Source organism: Aotus nancymaae, unplaced genomic scaffold (genome assembly GCF_030222135.1).
Source record: "Aotus nancymaae isolate 86718 unplaced genomic scaffold, 86718_ANA_hifiasm-v0.15.2.pri h1tg000059l, whole genome shotgun sequence".
Taxonomy (NCBI): Eukaryota; Metazoa; Chordata; class Mammalia; order Primates; family Aotidae; genus Aotus; species Aotus nancymaae.
The window spans coordinates 19,487,630-19,502,662 of NW_026988473.1; the positions used below are offsets into that span (position 1 = coordinate 19,487,630).

The 15,033-nt window shown below is 37.1% G+C and overlaps 1 non-coding gene across 1 annotated transcript; it reads left to right on the top strand.

Moving 5' to 3' along the window:
• Positions 1-14,540: 14,540 nt before the first annotated feature.
• On the top strand, positions 14,541-14,681 carry LOC135270372 (U4 spliceosomal RNA). Its single transcript, XR_010338518.1, has one exon. It is a non-coding gene; the product is annotated as a U4 spliceosomal RNA (small nuclear RNA).
• Positions 14,682-15,033: the final 352 nt, after the last annotated feature.

The window sequence follows — 15,033 nt, forward strand, 5'->3', positions numbered from 1 at the left end:
CCATGTCTCACGTTGTCTCTTTCTGAATAGCATGGCCATATAATGTATTATTTCTGCTGAGATAATTTTAAGAATAAAAGGACTTTCTTATTAATTACACTTGGACAATAGACATAAACCTGGACTATTCTGGGCAAACTGGAATATGAGATCTTCTGGTTTTGAAGATATGAACAGGGATTGTATCAAGGTTTTTATCAATCCAATTATACAAAAGCCAGTAGTTCTGTATTTATGACTCTCATAGGGAGGTAGTCAAGTCCAGGTTTAATATCTGAATCATAGGCTTTGATGCAAAAAGCTTGTGATTCCTGCTGCATTGTCAGTAGTTCCAAAAGTTTGCCATTGATCAAAACCAGGCTCAGTATCCAGGTTATTGGCAGCAAGAATGCCCCTCTGAGTGTGATGTTGTGCACTGAATGTAGATTTTTTTTTCTCAGATGATCTCACCCACTTTACTTCACTTTTATGTCCAGAGCTGCTTAGACTGATTTCTCTAAAGTGCACAGGCATTTTCATGCTGAGGATAAAGGGTGAGATATGGGTATTTAGAAAGGAAAAAAGCATGTCCTGATTTGGGGATGAGGGGGACTAAAAAGCCACTCTTAGAGGCTTATGTTATATAAAGTATAAGGTAATATGCCTCAAAATGACATGCACAGTCTTAAGCAAATTAGCTCCCTGTCTACTAGTTTCACTTCCTTCTCTCTAAAAATAGAAAACTCTAGCTACAAATCTTTGCTAAGCACCAAAGGAGATCATATACAGAGGTAGAATTGGGTGTAGTACTAATTATTTTACAATCAGATTGATCAGATTGGGCTGGATAAAATATTCTCTCTGCCATTCATAAAGTATGTTACTTTATATACATTATCTCACTAATATCAAAGTCTTCCTTCTTCCTTCTTTAAACAGTGATGGCTGCTCAAAAGGGTTGGGTGAAAATTTCTTAAAGCTTATATAACAGAACAAATGTCTGAGAATAGGTAAGAGAAAGAGTTGGGGGGGAAATAAAAGACCAGTGAGAGGTATTTGTCATCCAGATATTAATACATTATCAAGCCTTGTGATAGTCAATATTGGTGGAGGAATAGATCAACATATCACTGGAACCTGAACTATAATTCAGATCATATACATGTGTATATAAGATAGTGGTATGTGTAAAATTAAGAGTTCAATCAAGTAAGTTAAAAAAGATGCAGCGTTTAGTAAATGGTGATGATGTACTGGATAAAAATAAAATTCAACATCGATTGTAATGTATACAAAAGAAATTCCAAGAGAATAAAAAATTAAAAGAAGGAAAATAAGAGCAACAAAAACTTGCAAGATCTGGTAGAAATTAACCAAATCTGCATACTCTGGAGTAATAAGATAAAGATAAAGATGAAAAATTAAGAATAATTTAATGAGAAAAATTTTTCATGTATAAAGACAGTAGTCAAAGATTTGGAACAAATGTATTTCTGATAACAAAAATATTTTACCTATCATATACAAATAGTTCCTATTAACTGACAAAAAGCCTAATAGAAAAATAGATAAAATATATTGATAGGAAAATCCTAAAAATACCTAATGCTCTAAAAATGTGGAAGAGGTATTCAAAAATCAGTTAAGATATAGCAGACATAAAAAAATCATAATATCTATTTCTGTTATGATTGTAAGAAAAAAATATTTTCATACACTGCTAAAATAAGCTAGAATTTTTTTCATCCTTCAGGAAATCAAACTGGCATAGTCTATCAAATGTTATATTGCATATGTGTCTTAGTCAATTTGTGCTGTTAGAACACCACACGCTGAGTCACTTATAAAGATCATAAATTTATTTTCTCTCAGTTCTGGTGGCTGGGAAGTCCCAGATCAGTGTATTAATGCCAGCAGGTTTGGTTGTCTGGTAAGGGCTCATTCTCTGCTTCCAAGTTGCTGCCTTGACACTTTATCCTCTGGAGGGTAGGAACACTGTCTTTGCATGGCAAAATGCAGAAGGGCAAACAATAGCCTAATGCCATGTGAGGCTTATAAGGGTCTTAATCTCATGAATGAAGAGGAACCACCATGAACACCATGCTTTTAACATTACCACATTGGCAAAATTAGGCACCAGCTTTTAATATTACCACATTGGCAATACCTGATTTTGGAGGGCACACATTCAAACCATAGCAGTACACATCTTGACCCAACAATCCTATTTCTGCAAATCTATCACAAATAAACAAATCTGCAGTATGCAAAGACACATTTATAAGCATATTTATGATACCATTGTTTATAGTGGAAACAAGGCAATAATATCAATAGAGGAATGCAATAATGAATTCACTGGGAAATATTATTTAGCCAATAAAATAATATCACTTAGATTTGGAGAAACTTCCACAAGATACCACTGAGTGAGAAAAACAATGTAATATTAAACTATATAAACTATGATTCTATTTTCATAAAACAGATAAAAAATTTATATGTATGCATATGTGTTTATGTACTATATTTTATTGAACCTAAGGTATCACTGATTGCAAAACCCACTATAATTTCATATAAGAAAACATGCTGAGATTAAACTATAACAGAAGGCCTTTTTAGGGGGTTGAAGGAGGACAGGATCCCGCTTTGTCACCCAGGTTGGAGTGCAGTGGTGCAATCATGGCTCACTGCAGCCTTGATTTCCTGGGCTCAAGTAATCCTCCCATTTCAGATTCTCGAATAGCTTGGACCACAGGCATGCACCAGCATGCCCATCTAATTTTTGTATTTTTTGTAGAGAAGGAATTTCACCATATTGCCCAGGTTGATCTTGAGCTAGAAAGCTTGTTTATAACTTAAAAAATTAACTGTCATTTAAAGTGCTCCCAAATAAACAAATCTACAGTATGGAAAGGCATATTTTATAAGCATATTTATTATACAATTGTTTATAGTGGAAACAAAGCACAAATAAAGTGAATGCCTATCAATAGGGGATTCAACTAAGTATCAATGCTTATCTTATATAACGTTATACCTAAAAAGGAACATGTAAACGAAATAAATTGGTCAAATTTCATTAAAACTTATTCATATCCACCACAGGACTCTTCTGTCATAGATATTTTAAGTTTCTATAGATTGTATTCTTCTGAAATCAAGATCACTAATGTTTCTTTTTTCTGTTTTGAGACTGAGTCTCACCCTGTCATCCAGGCTGGAGTGCAGTGGTGCAATCTCGACTCACTGCAACCTCTGCATCCCAGATTCAAGTGATTCTCCTGCTTCAGACTCCCAAAGTGCTGGGATTACAGGCATGAGCCACTGTGCCCAGCCCACTCATGTTTCTTAAATGAGAACTCCAGCTTTGTCTATAGGCTTTAAAGATGTACAGGCATATATATGTAACATGATCATAAAAAAACTATGGTAGAATATACATTATGCTGTTAACATGCAGTATCTATTATGGAGATAGTATAGCTAAAAGAAAAAACATACTGCACTTAAAACACACAGTCACAATATGTATAATATGATTACATTTTTACATGACTCTGATACTGTATTTGTGTATTCATAGTTACAGACTTTTAAAACATATTCTTATGCAAGGAAGGAAAGAGAGTTGGTGAATGACTTCATATTTCTATTGTGACGGTTGCTGGAGTTCAGAAAACATTTGAAAGAGTTAAATAAGAATGCATATGAGAGTTCTGATAATTTTTAATGTTATTATATCGTAGTGTATGACAAGGAAGATAATGTTTATCATATTGCGTATTGTTTTCCTTTCCTTCTTAGACACTATTCCATTTCTACACCATTTCTCATAGGAATGCAGAGAACATTGCTGGTATTCAAAATTTGTTGACTGAATGATGAATAACAGAAGTTGACTGAAATTAACATTTCCTATGGTGAACTTTGTAAAACATCAGTCTTTTAAGATATTCAGTGGAAAAATGGTTCCATGAGTTTCACTTGAGAAAAACTCTAATATTATAAATTTTTCTGAAGATTCAGATTGATTTATGGAATCTACAGTAAAAGATTGTGTTGTACTGGTTTTTCCTAAAACACTTGAAAGAAAGTGTGTTGTGTGTGTAAAACGTATTATCATCCTCTAGAATTTGTGTTCTATAGAGCAAAGAGAAAGTGGTTTTGAGACATAGGTTTTGATTACTAACAGGAGCTGGAAAGGTGTGGGCACATCACTTCATACATCTCTAATGTAGCCAGCCATAATTTCTTTCTATATTTTAGCACAATGATTAGGAGGGAATTAGTGTACATTCCTAAAAAGCAGCTTTTTCTTCTTTGTTTCATCTTGACATAGGGAACATGGTAATTGAAAGAAATGGAGACAAGGATGTCAGTAATAAGGAATGCAGGTATTTATACCCATGCTACAAAGCCCCAACATGAATTTCTGCTGTCAGTTTTACTACTTGTAACAAGACTCAGAGATTCATTTGGTAATCCTAGGAAGAGTGAATTGTATGGCAGACCCTACACAAATGATCCTCTCAGGAAACATCTTTAGTGGTTTTGAAGTCTTGACCTTTTAAAAGCCAATTAAGCTCTATTGGAAAGAAAGAACAGTCTAATCATCCTTTGTAATAAAGAATGAAAAGTTTCTAGAGAGAAGGTAGAGGAAGCAATGGAAACTTTTTACAAATGGGCATGTCTTAATTCAGGGGTTTCTGTCCACTAGAAGCCATCAAGCTCTCCTGACTGAGACAAGGAGTAGAGGGCACTACTTTGCTTTTGAATTGAGGGTAAGATATGGAGGCCACATTGGACATTACTACTCGGGAGCCTTAGGTGGATAGCTCTGGTGAGGATGAAAATTGTAATGGGAGTACTGAGCAGATTTCCATGCACTCAGCATCAAATGATTGACGTCATTTTTCTTCAGTGTTCAGGAGGTCTAATCTAAAATCTAAAAAGACTAACTTTTGACTTTTTTTTTTTTTTGAGACGGAGTGCAGTGGTGCGATCTTGGCTCACTGCAACCTCCACTTCCCGGGTTCAAGCAATTCTCCTGCCTCAGCCTCCTGAGTAGCTGGGATTACAGGTACATGCCACCACACCCGGCTAATTTTTTACTTTTAATAGAGATGGGGTTTCCCCATGTTGGCCAGGCTGGTCTCCAACTTCTGACCTCAGGTAATCTGCTGACCTTGGCCTCTCAAAGTGCTGGGATTACAGGTGTGAGCCACCATTCCTGGCCAAAGATTGATTTCTAATGGAAATGATGTGGCAGAGAGAGAAACAGAAACAATAACAAATCAGAAAAACAGTTATAGTCTAGGACTTTTCCTGTTTTGTCCTAGGAGTAGAATCCATTGTTTGCATAAATCTTTGTTTTTTTTGTTTGTTTGTTTTTGTGGTTTGTTTCCTCAACAGCAGTGGTGAGAATTCCAGTTCCCTCTAAAGGAACAATACTGAACCTGCTACTATTCCAGTAGAGGTTTTGACCTTTTAATAATCAGCTTTAGTAATAAAGAGGATGAGATATACTTCTATTCCATCTACAGTGTGGTAGTTCATACAGAAGTAGTTCTCATAGTGGTTATAAACTGAAATGACCTATGCAAATGGATTAAAATCCAGACTCCTCAGGCTTTTTTCTCTCCTACAAATGCTGATTCAATAAAGGATAGAATCTCTATTTTATTTTATTTTTATTTAATTAGTTTTATTTTGAGAAAGGGTCTCACTCTGTCACCCAGGCTGGAGGGTAGTGGCTTAATCTCAGTTCACTGCAACTTCTGCCTCCTGGGCTTAAGGGACTCTTGTGCCTTAGCTTTCTGACTATCTGGGATTACAGGCATGCACCACCACGTCCTGCTTATTTTTGTGTTTCTAATAGAGATAGGGTTTCACCATATTGCCCAGGCTGGTCTTGAACTCCTGAACTCAGACAATCCACCCACCTTGGCATCCCAAAGTGCTGGGATTACAGGCATGAACCACAGCGACTGGAAAGAATCTTCATTTTTTTTGTAATTTTATATATATATATATATATATATATATATAAATATATATATATTTTATTGCACTTTAGGTTCTGGAGTACATGTGCAGAACATGCAGGATTGTTGCATAAGTACATACATGGCAATGTGGTTTGTGGCCACCATCCTCCCGTCACCTATATCTGGCATTTCTCCCCATGTTATCCCTCCTCAAATTCCCTACCCCACACTGTCCCTCCCCTGTTGTACCCCAACAGACCTCAGTGTGTGATGCTCCCCTCCCTGTGTCCTCATTGTTCAACACCCACCTATAAGTGAGAACTTGTGGTGTTTGAATTTCTGTTCTTGTGCCAGTTTGCTGAGAATGATCGTTTCCAGGTGCATCCATGTCCCTACAAAGGACACAAACTCATCGTTTTTTATGGTTGCATAGTATACCATGGTGTGTATGTGCCACATTTTCCTTGTCCAGTCTATCATCGATGCGCATTTGGGTTGGTTCCAGGTCTCTGCTATTGTAAACGTGTGGCAATGAACATTTATGTGCGTGCATCCTTATAACAGAACGATTTATAATCCTCTGGATATATAGCCAGTAATGGGATTGCTGGGTCACATGGAATTTCTATTTCTAGGTCCTTGAGGAATCGCCACACTGTCTTCCACAATGGTTGAACTAATTTACACTCCCACCAACAGTGTAAAAGTGTTTCTGTTTCTCCACATCCTCTCCAGCATCTGTTGTCTCCAGATTTTTCAATGATTGCCATTCTAACTGGCATGACATGGTATCTCAGTGTGGTTTTGATTTGCATTTCTCCACTGACCAGTGATGATGAGCATATTTTCATATGTTTGTTGGCTTCATATATGTCTCCTTTTGAAAAGTGTCTGTTAATGTCCTTCGCCCACTTTTGAATGGGTTTGTTTGTTTTTTCTTGAAAATCTGTTTTAGTTCTTTGTAGATTCTGGATATTAGCCCTTTTTCAGATGGGTAGATTGCAAAATTTTTTTCCCATTCTGTTGGTTGCCTGTTCACCCTAATAATTGTTTCTTTTGCTGTACAGAAGCTCTGGAGTTTAATTAGATCCCATTTGTCTATTTTGACTTTTGTTGCCAATGCTTTTGGTATATTAGTCATGAAGTCCTTGCCCATGCCTATGTCCTGAATGGTTTTTCTAGGTTTTCTTCTAGGGTTTTTATGGTGTTAGGGCTTATGTTTAAGTTTTTAATCCATCTGGAGTTCATTTTAGTGTAAGGTGTCAGGAAGGGATCCAGTTTCTGCTTTCTGCACATGGCTAGCCAATTTTCCCAACACCATTTATTAAACAGGGAATCTTTCCCCATTGCTTGTTTATGTTAGGTTTATCAAAGATCAGATGGATGCAGATGTGTGGCGTTGCCTCTGAGGTCTCTGTTCTGTTCCATTGGTCTATATCTCTGTTTTGGTACCAGTACCATGCTGTTTTGATTACTGTAGCCTTGTAGTATAGTTTGAAGTCAGGTAGCATGATGCCTACAGCATAGTTCTTTTTGCTTAGGATTGTCTTGGCCATGCAGGCTCTCTTCTGTTCCATATGAAGTTTAAGGTGTTTTTTTTCCAGTTCTGTGAAGAGGTTCATAGGTAGCTTGTTGGGGATAGTGTTGAATCTATAAATTACTTTGGGCAGTATGGCCATTTTCACGATATTGATTCTTCCTAACCATGAGCATGGTATGTTTTTCCATCTGTTTGTGTCCTCCCTTATTTCCTTGAGCAGTGATTTGTACTTCTCCTTGAAGAGGTCCTTTACATACTTTATTAGTTGTATTCCTAGGTATTTTATTCTCTTTGTAGCAATTGTAAATGGTAGTTCGTTCTTTATTTGGCTCCCTTTAAGTCTGTTATTGGTGTAATAAACTAGGTATCGATGGAACGTATCTCAAAATAATAAAAGTTATTTACAACAAACCCACAGCTAATATCATGCTGAATGGGCAAAAACTGGAAGCATTCCCTTTAAAATCTGGCACTAGACAAGGATGCCCTCTCTCACCACTCATATTCAATATAGTATTGGAAGTTCTAGCCAGAGCAATCGGGCAAGAAAAAGAAATAAAGGGTGTTCAATTAGGAAATGAGGAAGTCAGATTGTCTCTATGTTCAGGTGACATGATTGTATATTTAGAAGACCCCATCATCTCAGTCCAAAATCTCCTGAAACTGATAAGCAACTTCAGCAAAGTCTCAGGATACAAAAACAATGTGCAGAAATCAGAATCTTCATTCTTAACAAGGTTCCACAATGAGGATGAAGTAGTCGATCAGGGGACTGAATTTGGAAAAAACAGTTGCTTTGGTTTGGATTTGTGTCCCACCCAAATTTCATGTTGAATTGTAATTCCCAATGTTGGAGTAGAGGCCTAATGGAAGGCGATCAGATCATGAGGGCAGGTTTCCCCCTTGCTGTTTTCATGATAAGAAGGGAGTTCTTACAAGATCTGGTTGTTTAAAAGTGTGTAGCACCTTCCCCTTCTCTCTCTTTTTCTTCTTCTCTGGCCATGTGAGACTTGCCTGCTTTCCCTTAACCTTCCACCATGATTGTAAGTTTCCTGAGGCCTCCCCAACCATGCTTTCTATACAGCCTGTGGAACTATGAGTCAATTAAACCTCTTCTCCTTTATAAATTACCCAGTCTCAGGCAGTTCTTTATAGCAGTGTGAGAACAGACTAACACAACAGCTCTAGGCCATTAATTGTTTGAAATGGGGATACAAATGCAACATGGTGATTCCTCATAATTACTTTTGTAAGCCTAATGGTGTTAAATCTCAGAGTTGTAAAAAAGTTGTGCAATCCTATGGTTCCTGAAATGAGTAATTACCATTATTATATGTAATATTAGACTATATTCAAAGTTAAAATTATCATGTTTTCTAGAGAGTATAAAATTGTCTATGAAACCAGTCTAAGTTGAAATGATTAAGAAGCAATTAATAAGTAATTAGTTGTTTATCTTCAATATGCCTGGACTGGGAGGCATCCAATTTAGTGAAAATAATTAGACTTTGAAATCAAAAAGGCTTGAGTTCATGTTATGACTCCAACACTTCCTACATATGTGATCATAGCCAAATTACTTCACCTCCTTGAATTTGGTTTGCACACTTGTAAAATAGAGAAGACAAAATCTACCTATAGAGGCTGCTGTGAGGATTGTATAAAACTAAATGATGCCACGAATGCCAAGAAATTGAATCTTTCTTGTTTACTACTGAATCTGTACCCCAAGCACCATGCTGAACATGTAATAGGGGCTGAAGACCACCACCTTCTAATTAATGTAATTTAGAGGAGAAGACTGCACTCTGAGCCATCAAAACAGCATCAATTTCACTCAGTAATTAAATGTTTTATCCTTCTCTGACTTTAATATACCGTAAGATTTTTTTTTTAATCTCTGTATGTGCTCTGTTAAACACTCACACATTTATCCATGGAGTATAAACATAGTCAAGTAAATGTTAAACTGTAAACCTCTGTAACACTAAAGAGAATCCTGTCACTCATGTTTTCAGCTTAATGTGCATGTTTTTCTGCTTAAGAGTGAAATGGGAATTGAAATGAAAATTACCAAAAGAAAATCAATGCTTCTTCCTCTTTATCCCCAGTCTCTATAAACCACTGTTCAATATATACATTTCAATGGAACAGTTGTGTATATATACACATATATAATATATATGAATATATATAATATGTATTATATATACATTATATAATTACATTATACATTATATAATATATATTACATATACATATTTAATTTATATGTAATATATACACTAATATACATTATGTAATATATATAATATATGTGTAATACATATATTTAATGTATACTACACACACACACACAGACACATGAATAAATAAATATTTCAGGGTAATACCATGCTTTAGTAGTTTGGATCAGAAGGCTAACAGAAAATAATTAAAAGAATTGTGGGGGATGGAGGCAGCAAACCACCTTGCCGTGTATGTACCTATGCAATAATCCTGCATGATCTGCACATGTATCCCAGAACGTAAAGTACAAAAAAAAAAAATCAAAAATCAAAAGAATCAACAAAAAAACAAACAAAAAAGAATTACTTCCCTTGCTTTTTTCTGATTTGGAAATGGATATATCAATATGACTAAAATATTAGGGAAATCCCAGAATGTGAATAGAAAACATTGACAGTTTTTAACTGGACATGTATATCTGTGTGCATATCTATGTTATTATCTATACAAATATCAATTATATATTTAGAGTTAGATTTAGATATTCTTTATTAATAATAATAGCTAATATAAGTATTTAATATTGAATAACATTAAAGATAATTGTAAGCCCTAAAAATATATGTAAATCCATACTTTTGGGTTTTTTTAGTGGTGTTAAACACAAGTTTTCTTTAGATTCTTTTTTTTTTTTTTTTTTGAGACTGAGTTTCGCACTTGTTACCCTGGCTGGAGTGCAATGGCGTGATCTCAGCTCACTGCAACCTCTGCCTCCCGGGTTCAGACAATTCTCCTGCCTCAGCCTCCTGAGTAGCTGGGATTACAGGCACGTGCCACCGTGCCCAGCTAATTTTTTTGTATTTTTAGTAGAGACGGGGTTTCACCATGTTGACCAGGATGGTCTTGATCTCTTGACCTCGTGATCCACCCGCCTCGGCCTCCCAAAGTGCTGGGATTACAGGCTTGAGCCACCGCGCCCGGCCCTCTTTAGATTCTTTAACCTTTAATTAGGTTGGAGCATTATGGTTAGGTAAGAGTTTTTATGGGTTCTATCATTCCTTCAACCACTTACATATAATTAATACTCTGAAAACAAATTTCTTAAAATATGGGGAAAAGAACAGTTAATGGCTATAAATGGTTCTCAAAAATTATTCAGCTTTTTAGTGATGCCATTTGAGTAAATCATGTTATCATCTTATCTCTTTGGGACTTAGTTTCCTGATCTACTTACCTTTACATAAAATAATGCTATCTGTGTTATTCTAATGTTAACCCAGTTTGCTTAAAATCATCAGATTTTAACTGAACCTTAAAAATGTCTCAAGCACTAAACTATGGGTGACAAATACATGGATTAGAAATTCTCTACCCACCAGATGCTAAAAATTCTGTGTGTGTGTGTGTGTGTGTGTATGTGTGTATGTGCAGTAAATTAGTAGAAGCACAGAAGGTATGAGGAAGGGTGTCTGTTTTAGTATAAGTTATAATATAGGACAAAAAATATCCCTTTTTATTGATCCTGGCACAATAAAACTGCATCTCCTTCGGGTCTCCAGTTTCTCTCTCTCTCTCTCTCTCTCTCTCTCTCTCTCTCACACACACACACACACACACAGACACACACACACACAGACACACAGAGTTTTTAGCATCTGGTGGGTAGAGAATTTCTAATCCATATATGACATTTTAAAGGTTCAATTAAAAACTGATGAGTTTAAGCAAACTGAGTTAACATTAGAATAATACAGATAGCATTATTTTATGTAAACATAAGTAGATAAGGAAACTAAGTCCCAATGAGATAAGGTGATAACATGATTTACTCAAATGACATAACTAAAACAAAACAAAACAAAAAAACAAAAAAATATAGGTGTCAGAGTGGAGTTATCTGTACCTGGAATTTACTGGAATCTCAAACTGAACCTTCTAGATCTACATAGTGGCTACCTGAGAGGTAGCTCTCTCTCTCAAAATTGGAGCCCTGGCTTATGGAGGAAAGAGCTTGGATTTTTGAGTCAGACCTGGGTTCCAGGACTCACTGCCACATTCACTAACTGTAGGATATTGGGTAAGTATTTCTAGCCAGTTTGAATACCAGCTTCTTCAACTAGAAAATGGGGCTAACAATATTTCATAGATGTGTTGGGCAGATTAAATAAGCTAACATATGTATTTTACTATTTTCCTGAGACGCAGTAGTAGGTATACAGAAAAGAAATAGCATTTCTAAATTAAAAGTTCTTTAGGCTTAACAAAACCACACCATTTAGCAACAAATTCTTCCAATTAGGCTTACTGAGAAGCCTAAAGTTAGAATGCTAGGGACCATTTACTCTGAAATTTAAAATCATCATCTATTTCCAAAAGGATGAGCAATTCCTCATTCCCAAACTTCCATTCAACTGCCCATTATCTGTTGATTTGTAGGGCCACAGCCCCACAGGGTGGTGGGGTGTCCCCAATTGCTGTGCTGAGTCACAGGATCTGAGAAATAAAGAGATGACACAAAAGGACTGGAAAAGAGCAGCTGGGCTCAGGGGGCCACGCCACCTATGAGTGGAGACAGGTGAGGCCCCGAACATCCACAGCATCTGTATTTATTAGGTACAAGGCAAGGGGAAGGATCGTTAGTGAGGTCATCTATAGGCTTAATGATAGGGCATACATAATCACGTGAGTAGCAAGCAAGGGGGCCACCCTATTAGGTCACCTAGTCAGAGAGGTGGGCCGCGCACAGTAGGGGACTGTGCCGTGCGCAGTAGTAGAGGGTAGTGTACAAAAAGGGGGTCCATCCCCATTAGGTCACGGGCAAGGAGGTGAGCTGTGTGCAACAAGTGCTTTGTGCAAAACTTCTTATCTGGGGGCTGGAGACTTCAACGAATTCCTATAGAGGGATGCCGTAAACCAATGAAGTGGGAACTGACAGAGTGTACTCTTCTCTAAGATAATTTATAGGAGGATGATTTGAGCCAGTATCGAGAAAAAGCTGACAGGATGTACAGCCGCCATGGCATGATTGCACCAGAGGGGTTCTTCTCCCTTGGTGGTTCGCAGGATCTCAGGCCTGAGGCTTACTTCCACAAGAACTGAATGCAAGGTACTGCCGCTCCTTTTCAGGAGGAATAACTCTTGCTCAAAGCCGGCCATGCAGCGGGTACTGACTGCTGCCATCTAGGCCCTGACCTTCCATATAGTGTGTGCCCTTTCAGCCAGAGGCCCTACCGCCTGGGTCACTGGTTCTTGTCCTGGCCTAGCCTTTTTTCCCATGTACTTGCTTCTGCTCTGTGACTGTTCTAGGCATTCCACCTACTACAGACTACTGTATGATTATATAGAAAGATTATATAAATCAGCACTAAATGTGTGGGTACAGCTCCAACTACAATCCATTATATGATTATATAGAAAGATTATATAAAACTAAGTATGGTTATATACGTAAGATTATATGGAACTAAGTATGATTATATATGTAAGCTAGATATAAGTAAGCAGTAAGTTATACTTCAAGTACTAATTGTGCCTGGGGTCTGCACAGCTCTCCTTCCTAGGTACCCATGTGGAGGTTACCCACACTGATTAACATATGCCCTGAGTGCCAGAGCCCATCTAATCTCCCCCATTTTACGGCTGCTTACACCCATGATTCCCAAGGTATGTGCTGAGGCACACTGACGTGCTACACCAAATTGTCAGGGGCACATCGGGACATTGTAACTTGTTAGGAAAACCAAGTGATACTCCATTTTCATCAGGCACAGGGTGAATTGCTAATTTGCTTTACATTCGTTTCAATGCTATCGTATCTTTGGGAAGCTGGGTTTTCAGCAGTTGCTGGGATAAAGATGAAAGCCCATGTTTCAGTGTGAAACAGGAAATGAGGAGGGCAGTGTCTGACCTGATTGCCAGCTTTGAAAAAGTGAGCAGTGCCCCATACATGCATACTTCCCATTAGCAAGCACCGCTTGTGGTCATTTAAGAAAAAATAACATTAATTTTTCTTGGAAATTATATGCCTTTTTTTTTTGGAGAGCTGTAAGTTGTTAGGAAGCAAATACTTGTTAAGTTCTTTGGATAAAACTACCTAATAAATGAAATGTTTATGTATTTAACATGATTCTTCAAGTATAATTTGTGACCTACCTGTTATATGTAAATTTTCAGTATTGCAAAAGAAGTACCACTCATATATAAATTTTCTCTGCAAGGCAATTTATTCCATAGAAGGATGCATCTCACAGATGGAGCAATGGCAAGTGCACACCAGAACAAGGGAGGAGAAGGGGTTCTTATCCTTGATACAGGTAGCCCTTACTGCTGTGCCATTCCCCTATTGGCTAGGGTTGGACTGCACAGTCTAAGCTAATTCCAATTGGCTATTTTAAAGGGAGCAGGGGTATGAGCCAGAGTGGTAGTGTGAGCAGTTTGGCAGGAAGGATGGTTATGGAACAGGAAACTAAAGGTGACTCAGGTTAAAGCAGGTTACCAGGGGAACAGATGTTAACTACTGATTAGAAGTGGTAGGAAAGTTGTTTACTAAAACTACGGGTAAGGGAGCGAACCAGGAAGTTAAACTTTAAAATGGAGAACAAAGAACAAGGGAGCTGAACATGCTGATACATTGGTTCTTTGGAGACGATCTCAGAACTCATTGTACTTAACAATTTACAGGCTAAAACCTTTGAAAAGGAATTTATTACATCCTACATACCCACACCAAAATCACCTGGAAAACATATACATACTCCTGAAACTTAATTTCTGAAATCCACTTTATAAATAAATTATCTAGCTTTGAGCAGTGGCAGTATCGTAGCCAATGAGGTTTATCTGAGGCGTGATTATTGCTAATTGAAAACTTTTCCCAATACCTCGCCATGGCCACTTGAAATATAGTCGGCGTTGACAATTTTTGGTAGTCTCTATGGAGACTGAATGAATACATGAATAAATAAATAAATAAATTATCTAGTTAATTCTTCTATAAGCTAAAATTGAAAAACTACTCACCTAAATTCACATTTTTGTTCAACATTCTAGGTTATAGCTTATTTACTTTTCAGCCAAAACTCTTTTCCTTGAAATATCTGTTTGCATTTTTAGACCTCAATACCACCTACAGCTGAAGAAATGCCATCGGGCCCTCTTTCACCTTTTGTCTTTAAAGCAATAGGAGCCACAGAAAAATAACCAGGAGGCTAAAGGCTGGAAGTCTAGTCCTCCCTGTTATCATTGTTTATGGGAATAGCCAGGTAGTATTGATTTGTCACCTGGTGATGTTAA